This window comes from Manacus candei, unplaced genomic scaffold (genome assembly GCF_025592945.1).
Source record: "Manacus candei isolate 608988 ecotype Guabito, Panama unplaced genomic scaffold, ASM2559294v1 h1tg000015l, whole genome shotgun sequence".
NCBI classification, from domain to species: Eukaryota; Metazoa; Chordata; class Aves; order Passeriformes; family Pipridae; genus Manacus; species Manacus candei.
Genome location: NW_026138063.1, coordinates 808035 through 822142, shown reverse-complemented (window position 1 = coordinate 822142; position 14108 = coordinate 808035). Strand labels below are relative to the sequence as shown.

At 44.5% G+C, this 14108-nt stretch overlaps 1 long non-coding RNA gene across 1 annotated transcript in view; it reads right to left on the bottom strand.

Annotated features, from left to right (window-relative positions):
• The window catches only part of LOC127468658 (uncharacterized), a 70148-nt gene extending 59984 nt beyond the window's left edge, over nucleotides 1–10164 (bottom strand). Inside the window, exons 1-2 of the long non-coding RNA XR_007903635.1 lie at nucleotides 10005–10164; nucleotides 9079–9174 (exon numbers count right to left, since the gene is read on the bottom strand). This is a non-coding gene — a long non-coding RNA (uncharacterized LOC127468658). The remainder of the gene's footprint in view (nucleotides 1–9078; nucleotides 9175–10004) is intronic.
• Nucleotides 10165–14108: the final 3944 nt, after the last annotated feature.

Here is a 14108-nt window from a genome sequence, read left to right as displayed (position 1 = left end):
GTCAAAACAGAAGCAAGTTGTTCTTCCAAGACTTCCTTGCTGTCACTAAATCTACTTGCACATCTTGGAGTGGGAGCAGCATGGGCAGGGAGATGATGCAATGCTGCTTGAGAAGAGCTCCCCTCGCGTGCAGCAGAGGGAGGAGAAGGTGGGAAAGAAGCCAGGCACCAAAACCTCAGTGAATGCCAAAACCAGCCTGCAGCAAACACTTTCTTTTTTTTTGCTCAAGTATTCACTATACTTACTAAAATTTTAGGCTACCCAAGTTTGCACCTATCCAAGTCCTGAGAATGGATATAAAAATGCCACTGGCAGCGAGGGCACAGCTTGTTCACACAATGAACAACTTTTCTCAAGGAACATCCATGAAAACTACAGTCCCTAAGGACACCAAAAAAATGGGCCTTCCAGAAGTTTCTACCTGAAATTTCCATATTGATTAGTCTTTAAAAATTTACTCTGGCACAGACTGAGAGTACAATAAGAGAAAATCATTGTATTTGGAGAGGCCATTACATGGAAACATGCAGACTTGCTATCTGAAATGAGAAATAGCTACCTCAGCAAGCAAATGGTGATCTGTGCAGCCTCTGCTCAGCTACAAATCTAAACAAGTCAAAATTGATAGCAGCAACAGGAAGCTTTCTGTATTGGACACTGACACCACAGGGCCTTTTGGGGGAACGGCATGGGGTGTCAGACAGCTCAGGCAGTCACTCATTTTTAGATTATTCAGTTTGTAGCACTCATTCATCAGGATTTCATCTAATGTCTTGCTAAACCAAAATATCTGAATTCAGGTGCTTCTGTAGCAAATGTGGATAAACTCGGAAGGAGTGACCCTCATGGAAAGTGTGCCTTTTGAAGAGCTGTAGTACAGGAAGCACTTCCTGAGCAGGCCAGTGCAGTTCAAGTGTGATGCCAGGGTCATTATTCCAAGGTTTTACCAAAACATCCTCGATCAATGCAGACACAGAAAATGAAAAACCTCTCTCAGGAAGGCCTGATGGAGGTCGCAGCCCCTTGGTTTTTGTGTTATCTACCACTGTTCTCTTCTGTTCCATGCAAACTCTTGGATGCCATAACTGCTATAACAGTTTCAACTAAGTTTCAGATGGGTTTTGTATTTTAAAACAGAAAATAGGCATAATTGGATGTAAGACCCAGTATTCTCTAATATACTTTAACTGAACTTAACAGAGCTGGATTTTCACCTTTCTTTCAATTAGATGAGCAGTACTGATGTTAGATCTATACTGGAGACCTGCAGCCAAGGAGAGACAGGACTGCCCCAAACTCCCAGTGTCTCAGGAGAGGACACACACAGGGAAACTGCAATGTTCACATTTTCTTTCCTTGGCCACCAACCTCCCATTACATCTGTTCTTTACTAAAAATGCACCACAGGAAATCTCAGGAGAATAAAGACTGATACTGAGAAGAGATGTCCAGCTCAGCCCAATGACCAGTTACTTATATTTTACATGGCAGAGTTCAAAGTGCTGCCAGCACAAGGGTGTTGGTTTGCAGGAGCTGGGAATTAAAAATAGCAGTATAGAAAGTGAATGCTTTTTGTCCCCTTTTCTTTATGCTTAATTTCTCTTCTCTAAATGTACTTTGCACATTGTAAGGTAGGTATAATATGTGTGGGAGGGATTGTTGAGGTTGCCATGGTTTCTCATTTTTAATGAGCTTTGAGACTTCATAATCTAACCAAATACATTAATAATTACTACATCCCTTTTTTCTCTCTTCCTCCCTCCCTCCAGAGCACTCAAAAAATTACTGGTGGTAAAAATAAAACTAGTGATTTGAAAGACAATAAAACATCAAAGTAGAAGCCCACCCTCAAGGAGTCGGCAAACAAAAGCTTAGGAAGTAACAGGAGAAAATTACCCCCATGAGTCAGGGATCTGTTCCATGCCCTGTGTCTCTCCTAACATCTGAAGTCAGCACGGTATTTAGTTCAGTTGGGTGCAAAATTCCCAAAAACACTTGGAAAAGCAAGGCCCATCTGCCACCAGAAGCTGGTGCCCCACTGCAGGCTGGTTGTCCCGACTCTGGTCTGTTTGCCAACTCTGCTCCATGAGGAAGGAGACACCGAAATGCTCAGAAGTTCGTGGGCAGCCGCCTCCCCCAAACACACAATTTCAGTGCTTACAGCCTGGATTTGGCACAGCAAGGGAACAACTGTCTGCCTTTAAACCCAAGAATCTTATTGGGACAACTCATGCACTTACAGGCAGGGCCTTTTTTGACTAATTCATTGACTCAAAATAAACAAGCCTCAAGAGGCAGAAGCAGCACTCATTTAGGAAACAAACAAACAAACCAATCGATTTCCTCAATGAAGTGTTTTGCTTTTACACTACTGGATCAAGTAAACAGAGAGAAGTAAGATTAAATAAAGCACTAAGTGTACAGCCAAGAGAAAAGTGCTTAATGTTTAAGAACCATCCTAACACTTTTGCACAAGAGCTGCTGAAGCCGTTTCCTGTCCCATCACTTTTGATGCCTCCCAAGGCTGATGAAATAGGTCAAGGTGTAGAACGAATTTAGGCCCCAGGTCTGTGAACAATCCCTTGTCCCAGACATGTTAGCAAAGGGATTTATTACTTGCTGCCACTGTTCACCTTACTTGGGGCAGTGGGGTGGAACAGAAACCCTTCCCTTCAATTTGAGGGCAGATCAGATCAAAGTACCCAATTTTTATATAAGAGAAGGTAATTTTGGCCTGTAAGAAACGAGCAGTTGAACCCTCAGTGCTTACCCAGCCCAGCCAGCCAAGCAGCTGAGCCTCTGCAAGGACAGGGGATGAAAGCTCTGAGGGCTCCCTGTGGAAATCCCAACACATGCTGTCCTAACACCCTGCAAGGCACTTGTTTGAGTAACCATCTCACTTCAGCGATGGCTGTACACATAAAGACAGTAAAGCACAATAAGGTAAGAGAATCACTTAATGTTACATGGAAAATCTGTACCAGAGAGGGACACCAGATCAGCTCCCAGATTCTGGAGACTTCTCAGTCGTGGTACTCTATCCAGAGACCAGTCCTCTCTGAGAGGACAAAAAAGGGAACCAGCAAAACCTCTGGGTAGGGCAGGCAATTGAAACCCTGCTGTGATGGTAGAGATGAGAGGAGCCCTACCAAGAAGTGCAATTTGGCAGAACTTTGGAGTTAAAAAATAAACTACTTCTGCAGTATGAATCATCGTGAACTTCAACATCGTGAAACAAACTTCTGGTGCCAGCTTCCTGCATGAAGTGTTTGAGGACTCAGACAGTCCAGCAGTGCTTTCTTCCCGACAAACTCTTACAGAATGAAAGAAAATTGCGATCTGAAAATTTCCATCCCACGTTGTACCATGAATCAGAAATTGCTGCTTTCTCCTGGAAAGGTCATTCCCGTTTCACTGGGGAGTTTGCAGGGAAGCAGCTCCATGGAGCAGAGCTTTGCTAGAACACGGTGTCACATCCCCACTGCCATCTGCCACCGCCAGCCCTGTGCCTGCATGAAAGAGGAGACTCTCCCTGGTCCCTGTGCAGGACACAGCAGAGCCTGACTGACCTGCAGCACAGCCTGTGCCCTGCACAGCCAGGGAATCCAGTGCCACTACTGAACAGGTCATTGAGAGGTTCCCCTCCCTCCCTCCCAGCATTTGCTTATATCCTTTCCAAACCATAATCACCCTAATAGTCTTCCTGCCACGTGGCTTTCCCACCAATAATATTAAAAAGACTGTAGAGGATACAAAAATATTTGTGTGTTTGGTTTTTTTTAAATAATGTATCCACATACATAGACTCAAATGTTAAGGAAAAATCAACCTGATCTGAGGTGATTCTTTGGACACATGACAAATGCAAAATAGGAAAACCTGAGATGAGCAACAAAAAAATTAGAGAGTTGTTATATTGCATATCCTTCCCGACATGATTTTGGATATCATCTGTGATTTTTTTTAAAAATTATGTCTTGTGCTTCAATATATGAAAAGTACTTTTAAATCCACAAGACTAAAACATCAGCAGAAGTACTTCCAACTGGGATTGTCCTTGAAGAGAAGATGCTTCCTCACAGCCCCTGTAGGTAACAGATCTTGGCATCTTTTTGCAGCCAGTGGTGACACAAAGTGGAAATTCTTCCTTCACAAGCTCTTACAGCATTTCCTGTGCCAAGTCTGCCACAGGACTGTTTGTTCTCCTCCTTTCTCCGTTACACACAAGAAGGAGCCCACATGGGGAATCTTAACAGCAGCGAGCCCAGGATCCACTTCAGTAATTCAACTTTTAGCTATTCTTCATTCTGCATAGCTGTAATAGCTTTTTCATTTGATATTGCTTCATTAAAGGTCATTTTTCTGTGACATTTGCATAACTAGTTCTCTAATTATACTGCTCACCATATGAGAAGCTTTTTCAGGAACAGTTCTTTCTCCCTTGCAAGGAGAAAAAATTTAATTACAGAGTGGAAGCTTTAAATAATGGTTACATAAAAAATACTTCCATGAATCTCTTTCAGTTTAGGCTTTGAATTCTGAAAGGTCAGGCTCTTATAAGGTCTGTAGTTTAAAAAGAGATCATGACTAAATTATAGATCATCATTGCATACTTTAAATTTGTGTTAGTGGACATTGTTCCTTGTCCTCTGTCACAAATGTTGAGTTTTGAAGACAACTAGAGATTGCCAGCCAGAGCAACAGAACCCCCACCCCTCCGGGCTGGGCCCTGAACCCAGACATTTTCAGCAGAGTTAAATTAAAACTGAAACAAGGGCTGGAAGTGAACACTCTAGAGCTCATTAATGAGAGGTTGACAGTGGCTGCAATCACCTGTATGGTCACACTGTTGTTCCTGAGGAGGGAAGTATTTGCATTTGTCTGTACTGAGATACAAAACTGTGGTTTTAAATTTGCTTCCTCGAAGCTGGTATGAGTCTGTTCAACTTCCCTGAGTGCTGGATGTGTTGGAAATCCCAGCCCCAGAGGAGACAGGTTCATTTTAGCTGGTCAGGACACCTGCTGACAGGATCCTAAACCCTCCCCTCACACATCCAGCACACAGCCTGCAGCTCTGTGACTGGGGAAGCCAACATTTGTGTTCCCCTCATTCACATTTTAACTTCTTCATTCATAAATGCATTAGAAAACTTTCTAATCTCATCTATCACTTTCTTAGAGCCCAAACTAAATTACAATTGGCCCTTCCACCAGCCAAATCCACCTCAGATTTAAGGATTTCCTCTTCATTTCCGCAGGACGCTTGGGCCTTTCAAAAACATTATGTTAGCAAAGGAAATGTCCCACGTTTTGCCTTACTGGTCATCCATATGCTGCTAAAAATAACATCTCTTCATCTTTCCAAGGCTCCTGCATAATCTTTAATCTTTTTCTACTATATGTCTATCATATTCCTCTAGCCTCTCTAATTTTAATGCAGTACACAGTCAATACTGGAAGGTGGGTGGGATATTAAGTACGTGAAGTCCAGAAGTTCAATCAACAAAGAAGATGCACCAAAGTCTTTCTCACCTGAATCACAGTGTGTTTGGAATACAGGCTCAGAAAAGAGCTTAATCAACTGTCTGTTAACACAGTTACCCAACCAGAAAATTCTCCTGTGTTCATTCAGTGAAAGTCCCCATAAGGTGGATTTGTCCCCCACAAGCTCAGACACCGCACTCTTACCTCCAAACCCAGCGGGGAGCTGCACACAACAGGCCTTCTGAGCAGCAGGTGGGTCTGCAAAACACAGCAGAGCTGCTGCAGGCAGGGAAATAAGGCTCCTCAAGGCCAGGCTGAGCACACTGAGGAAGCAGGAGGGCCATGGCAGAGGGGGACACTGCACTCACAGGGGTCATGCTGACCCAGCTGGTGTTATTTGCTGTTCCTGCCCAGTGCTGGGGAGCTTTGGGGCTGGGTGGCCTTCAGGAAACCTGCCAGGACAACGTGCCTGGAATCCCTTACAACTAGGAAGGCAACCTGGCCCACAACCTTTCTGCTTTTCCTGCTTCGCAGTGATTTCAGTTCCTCCTTGTTTTAACCCCCAAAACAGTTTTGTTTTCAACCAATCCACATACCATTTGGAGCACCCAAAGGCATTAGAAGCAGAAAAGCTGTTCTGCAAAGGTGATAAAATACATGTGAGAGCTCAACATGTATTTTCTGCTCAGTGTCTCCCAGTTTACTTTTTCCCTTCATATTTGTACATCCTCCAGAAAGGCAGAGTGCGGATTAATAAAATACCTTGATTGTGCAGTGGCATCTCTGAAGAATCATTTAGGCTGTACAGCAAGGCAAAAATAATCAATTTCTCCTTTTCACTTCTTTTTCCTCTACAAAATCACCTAAGCCTTTTTTTTCTTTTCTTATATATTAATTTAAATGTGAATCATTTCCTATCAACTTTTGCTGATCGGCCTGAACAAATCTCTTGAGTACCCCGTTAGATACTCCCCCATTAGCCTGTGGTCTGACTGGGATCTCACTCCTGTGCTGAGCAGCCAAGGGCAGGAATGGTCTGGGAGTGTCTGACAGAGCCTCCTCCTCCTGCAGATGTGCAGGGCACCAGCTGGGCTGCTCACAAGCCATTCACCACCAGAGTCTTAAATGCACATCTCTGAGATCTTTCTAATTAATCTTCAAACCACACTGCTTCACAACTTTAAAAATATTTCCTTTATGTTCTTAAAATTTAAAGACCTGAGCCACAGTGTCTAAGCTAGAACAACTCTATTAACTTTAGCTTACATCCCCCCATTATTCTTATTTTTCTAGATGAGAGTTTTGATTTTGATTTTGAATTAGGTAGCAGTGGATAATCACACTATGCTGAGGTAAGAAACCATTGCTTTTTCCTCAAAGAAATGCTGGGGAAAGTGGGAAATCAATTTGGATAGACAGACTGCAGAGAAGGGTACACGGAACCAGAGCCACAGTTCCTCAAAAGGTCTGAGAAAATGCAATGGGAAAGACAAGCAGCTTTTTCTCTTTGACAATGAGTATCTTAACATTGTACATTATGAGGTTAAATTGATTTTGTTATTGAACAAGTAGAGCAGTTCATAAACAATTTAAACCAAATCCAAACAAGGCTTTCAAATGCACATTTCCCTGGTTCTGAGCAGTCAGGAACAGCACATCCACAATCAGCTGTGATTACATTCAGATTTCTGCCTCGTACAGTGACATTTGTGTTATTTCTTTTTCTATCAAATCCCTTTTTTGATTCAATGTTTGATTGCAAGCCCCAGTGCACCCAAGGTACCGATGTCTCCTGCAGTACCCACTGTTCTCTCGCATTTGCAGCGCAGTGGTTTAATGCAAACCTGTGCTATTGTCCAGCAGCCCACAGACATTCCCCATGGCTGTGCCCGCTGGGAAAACCCCTCCTGGCTGGGCTGCTGACACCACCTGCACCAGGGACACCTGCCAGGCTCAGCGTGGGGCCTGGGAAAAGGTCTCTGGGGTGGCACCGATGCCAACTGTCCCACAGAACACCTCCCAGCGTGGCTGGGGTGCTGCCAGGGACTGCAACAGGTTTGTTCAAGGGCAGTGAAAGCAGAGATTCCCTGGACTTCCATCACCAGCCAAGCCGAAGCTGGCCAAAGCCCACGGCTGAGTGAGGAGGTGGAGCAGCTGTTTGGGATGTGCCCAGAGACAACATCCCCCAGGGGAATGCACAGCACAGGGACCTGCAGGAGCCAGCGGGACCCTCGGCTGCAGCTTGGTGTCACCGGCTGTGCTGCAGGGCCAGCCTGAGGCTCTGGGGTGCAGGGACAGTTCTGGGATCAGGGACAGCCTGAGGCTCTGGGGTGCAGGGACAGTTCTGGGATGCAGGGACAGTTCTGGGATGCAGGGCCAGCCTGAGGCTCTGGGATGCAGGGACAGTTCTGGGATGCAGGGACAGTTCTGGGATGCAGGGCCAGCCTGAGGCTCTGGGATGCAGGGACATCCCCAGCTCAGCTGCAGTGCAGCACAGAGGGAGTCTGGGGGGCAGCTCAGGTGGGCAGGAGAAGCAGTGAATCCACCAGGAGCACACGGATTGAGTAGGAAAGAGTTCCCTGATGACACTCTTGCTTCGACCAAGGAACAGGAACAGGCTGGTGAAACAGCTATTTTTGTGGAGGTTTAGGGTGCATCTTCACATGACGCAAAAAAGTCACCTCAAAGTCACCTCGGTTTCATGTGTAAGGAGAAAGAGCTTGTCCACGGAAACACAAGTGGAATTATCAATTTGCTGTACACATTTAAGCACGTTTATAAACTGAAATGTCACAATTAGACACCTCTGTGGCAGAAGGAGAGACAGTGGTGGTTTGTTTGGGTTTTTTTTCTGAAGAGATAAAAAAATAGGACTTCAATAAAAATAAAATCCACTGACTTTCATAAAAGACAAAATAAAGGTCATGGAAAAGGTTTTAAGTCTTCTAGGGAATAAGAAGTTAGTCCTGTTCTCAGACAGAAAGATAATCAGTGGCAGGCCTGGTCTGTTCAAAATCTTTCTTGCTCAAGAAGTTTTATTTCCCCTTTTTTTCTGCTTACAGTAGGAGCCACTGAAAATTTAGGAAGTATTTCAAATATTTTCCACTTTACTGCAATTCAAAATAGAGGAGTGGAAAATACCCCACAAAGAGTTTACAGTGGCTGAGGAGTGACAAATAAGCCACGGGTACTCACAGGAACACAAATTACTTCATTTCCTGTTAAATTTTAATCTCATCTACAACTGTGCTAATTGTAAGTTCACATGAATTTTCAGCTTTCCATGTCCCAAAATCATGTATGACTTTACACATTCATGAGGAAAGGGCAGGAAATAGGCAAAATATTACCAAAATTTAGGATGACACTGATGGTTTTCTTCCTGTTAACCAGATCAGTTTTAGAAGACTCAGCTCCAAACTTATTCCCTTCACTATTGGGGCATTTCTTAGAAGCTTTAAGGAGAGTTTGAAAAAGGTTTTGAAAAGAACATGGCTCTGAGCCCACTAAAGCTATGAAAAATTGTCTATTTTAATTTTGTAGATGTGACTCAAGTCCTTAAAAAAAGCACAAAGGTGGAAAAAGGATCTCTACCTTTCCCCTGGACTTCAGGAAAGAATCTTGGATCTGGAACAGATGAAACTGCGTTGTGCTTCTCCACATATTCTCTTTACTGATTATTTTCTTATCCTAAGAAGAAATGCAATTAGTTAGACACTGAGCCATACGATGGAACAAATTTTAATTGACAGAGGAAAACAAAAAGATTAAAAAGAACAATTAATTTCTTCTTTATTGCTTCAGAATCTGTAATAATTTGCACTCAAGCAAACAGCAATATCTTTCATCTGGAAAACATTCCAGGGTAATACTTCTGTGGTTTCTTCTTTTGTTTGCAGATATTCAGTGGCTTGTTAAGATCATGATTAGATCATGACACCTTCTAATTCTTTGGACGGTGATTCATCAAACCTCACAGTTGCTACCCAGACACATGGTCTGGCCTACAGAGTGAGTGAGAGAGTAAGAGCTGTTTTCCAGTAGCACTAGGTTTGCACCTAATGCAAATATTTAACAACCCGTTTCCTTTTTGCTCTGTTAAACAACAACAATTGCTCATTTCACTTCTTTTCAGAAAGGTATTCAGAACTCTAATGCATTTGTAACCTGCTGAGATCAACCCCCCTGCCGGGAAGTGCAGCGCTGTGTAACTGCCCTGCTGGGGTGCAGCTCCGGGCTGTGAGAGCACAGGGGGTGAGCACAGAGCAGCTCCAACCAGCAGCTGCCCACTTGTGCTGGGAGCCTGGAAACCGCGGGAGGATCACACCGCGTGTGCCTCAGCCTCTCACACACGAACAGGGCATCAGCTTTCTTTCAAATTCAGCCTTGAAATCTAATAACAACCCCTTCCTAGGAAAGAATTCTCCAAGGCTCCTGGCACCCCCACCCCCAGCGTGGCTCAGCCTGAGCCTCCCTCCCGTCCTCTCCTTCCTGGCAGTGGCACAGAGAGCAGCTCTCACCTGCCTGCCGGACACGGGGCACAGGGACAGCAGCTCCACAGCAGCCACACCGAAAACAAGGACTGTGGACTTTGGAAGTTGTCGCTATCGCTTCTCTCAGCATATGCCAAAATATTTAAATCAGGTCTGATGGCCAATTTCATTATGTGGGACGGGCCCACTTCCACATGTTCACGAGTTCTCTTTGGCCTCGTGTTCTCCAAGCCAGGGCTGCAGACGAGGACAAGGCTCAGGGTAGAATCCCGCTGGATATGAGGCTCTGTTCCCTCTGGTAGCATGCCTGAAAGCTCTCCAGCACTGTGACACTCAGTCTGTACCATCAGTAAATCCCAGGAGACAGGAGAGGATGCAAGGGAGGTGAAGGCTGAGCTTCTCTACAGCTTTCTGCAACAGTTTAACACATCTTAGTGCCTTAGTGCCTCTCATGCCCATGAAAACTGCCAATCCTGAACTTTCTTCAGTATGGAGGGCTTGTCTACACAGGGAAACAACTGCAGAATAAGCTAGGGCATAGATTGAAGCACTAGTATCTATTCTGGTCTCATCTCTGATTCATAAAAGCACACAGAAAGCCCTAGTTGCTACGAAATAGCTTTTTCAATATGCCTTAATGTACCTTTCAGAGATGCATACTGCACGTTGAGAGGACTTGTTTAAAGCACAAGAGAGTTCCCTCAGTTTGGAGGCAGCGTGTCTGTGTGAGGGCTGGCACAGTTTGGGATAAATTAATAAATAAGGATTGCCACCTTTTGCCAAGGCATCCCAGACATTAACACCGAGCAGCAAAGCAGTGCTGGTACCAAACTGCACAGTTGTCATAACAACAACCACACAGCACGGCACGGAGCCGAGTGAGCCACAGGATTCTGAAGAGAGACAGAAATCAATTAAACCAAGGGATTCAGGACCTCTGGGCTGCTTTGGCCACAGGTCCTTGGAATGGGATTCTCAGTATCTATCCCAAGCTAAATAGACACAAACATCATGTGAAAACATGGCAAAAACTATGGACATCTCCTTTTTTAACCCAGGATCTTTCCAGCACATGCCACTGCCAGGCTGTCTGCAGCACCTGGATGGACCAACACTGCTTGTTTGCTTGTGCATTCACAGTTCAGACACTCACAGCTGAGCTCTCCCCTGCAAAATACTTGTGCTGTGCTCTGCTCAGGTGGAAGGATATATGCAAAGAGCAAACACTATCTGTTCTCACCAGGGTAAGAGTCTGGACTTGCATATCTCTAATTTTCCTTTGTTTTCTCCAAAAGCTCAATCTAGAAACTTATCGCCACTTAAGGAGAGAACTGAAAGACTGATTCACTTTTTTTTGTTCTCTGAAAACTTGAATTTTGCAATCAGTTTAAAGCAATTCAAAATCCTGTCCTCAATTCCACTCCAAATACATTTTTTGCAAAACCAGCAAAAACGTAACAAATGCAGGTCACAAATTCCACAAAACCACAATAAAATTAGGAGATTTTCAAGAGAAACTGGTGGTAGAAAAGACTTTGAAGAAGCCCATGAGTTATCTGTGGAACAAGTTGCTGTCAATTACTATTGAGGTTACAAACTCAGTGGAATTCCAAGAAGGAAATCTTGTGGGAGTGAGGCAATACAAAATATTGCAAAGTGGATAAAATCTTTGGGGTTTAGAGCTGTAGCACACCACTAATAGCTCATTTATGGCAAATACTTGACTTCTAGGGAGTCGAGTATCCCTAAAACTTGTAAATCCTGACAGCAACCTTGCAACCACAGGCTGCCACAAGCCAGGTTAGGTATGCTCACATCGCTCCTATTGGGGGATGTAGCCTGACCTTAATCACACATTTCCATTAAAGAAATAAAAAGTTCTGGGGAGCAGCAGTTCTGATGAGCAGACAGAAATGATCAGCTCCACCTGAGTCCTGCAGCATGCAGATTGAGAAAAACAGCTCACTAATAAAAGGAGAAAACAGCAACAGTCATCTATTTTCACTCACAGCTTACAAAAAGCACAGATCCTGTAAGTGCCCGTTAATGGTGTTATCAGCATATTAATCAAGCTATCCCCTCAGGACTAGTTAGGGTCTGAAAGGGAAAAAATAACTGCAAACTTTTAGTAATTTCACCAAACAAGAGCTGAATACTGAGGGTTAATGGGAAATCATTTACTAACCACGGCACTCTATTATTCTCAGGGATAGCACTTTCTAAAATTATGGGTCCTTATGGAATAGTATTTTCCGTAATAACCAATCAGCTGGTCTAGAATATATTTTATAGCAGCATCCTCCCAAAGGCATTTGCCAGGGGAAACATTCCAACTGTCTGTATTACATTTGAAATAATGATAATACCATCTCCTTGGCAGGGATACAAATGGACATGGGGTTTTTCCTGTGTTCCCTCCATTTCTTCCACTGGAGCTGACATAAATGTAGGTCTTCCACCACCTGAACTACTGCTGTTATATTATTTATGTTTTAATGAGTACAGCCTCACAGGCCAACAGCGGGAATGGAAAGCATGAGGATCTGGCTATTTAGTGTACACCAGCCAAGTTAGCATCAACTGAACTAAGAGAAAACCACAAATACAGCGAGGAACAGCAGGACTCCAGCAACTTTTTACTGGGTCAAGAAGAAATATTTCCAGAAGTAGCAACACTATCAACATCAGCCAGTGTATTTTAGTAACACTTTTCCATGTGCTTCACCGTTTGAATTCAATTCCTCGATTCAGACATTGGTTCTATCAGTGAAACATCACTGAAATGGCGAGAGAGTTGCCCCATGAAACATTAACCCATGGCTGTGTTTCAGGCTGGCACAGCCACTCCTGGTGCTGGGCCACCAGGGCACTCCAACGTTTGGGGCTGTGGCTGCTCCCCCACGGGACAGCTGGGTCACAGCCACGGGATCCCACAGGGGCCGGACCCGCCCGTGCTGGGAACTGGCTGGGGCAGAGCTGGGGCTTCTCCTGGGATACCTGGGCTTGGATCCATCTCCATTCAGCTGTAACTACAGACTGTGCTGTAAGGAATTCAACAGCTGAACAGAGATCAGAGGGACATGGAACTGATGAGAGCCCTTCTCACCCTTCCTTGGTGCTGCAGCTTACACAAGAGCAAGGCAGGCAGTGAGGAAAGGGCAAGTGTTCAGAATTACAGCAGGAGTTCAGAGACTAAATTCTCTTCCCACACATCTTCAGGAGCCCTTTTGCTCCCAATACCAATTCTCTGCACATTCCAAAGAAGTATTTCCTCCTATCAAGCCCCCTTGGGACTCCTACTTGTAGAAAAAGCACACTAGCCCCGAACTCAACAAACTTCCTGGCATTTCCCCCTCTAACTTATTTCTATCCCATTATCTGCTCTACAGAGCTTTTTCCCACCACAGACACCTCTCCCCCACAGTGGAAGGAAGGACAGGGACACTCATATTTACTTACAGTCTGAAAATGGAGGGTTTGTCACAGTGTGAGAATTCCCAGCACCCAAAATGGATCAGTTCCATTGTTCATTCAAACTAACACAGGTGAACTTTCCTTGGTGTGTGAAAATGCCAACCCTGGGCAGCAGAGAGAGCAACGTGGTCAGAATCATCCCTCAGCACACACACAACACCCCGGAGTTGTACTGCTTCAGTAACAAGTGGGAGGGGGAGGAGAAACAGCAGCAGCACAAGTTTCTTATCAGAACAAATCCTCCTGCAATGAGAGAAAAATTAGAGCTTTGCATTCACACCAGTCTGTGGTGGCTTGAGTGTATCCATGGTAACCCCCATCCTTCAGAAATTCCAGCGTGCATCTACAGGCTGATTCTGCTTCTACATTCCACTGCCACACGAGCAGAACTGAGAGCACTGGAGTGTCAGCTCCATTAATCTGCTTCTACTTCAGCTCCACAAGTGCATTAGGAAGCAGAAAAGCTCCCTCACATCCACCCTTTAACCCAAATTCTCCAACATGCTGCTGGAATTTCTGGATTACTCTGGTCTTTGACAACAGTATTAATTGTCCTGCACCAGAAGGATGAGCCCTGCAGGATTCTGAACAGTCTGAATGCATTGTTGAGCACCATTTATTAACGTCTGACTGATACATAAACTTTTGACTCTATCA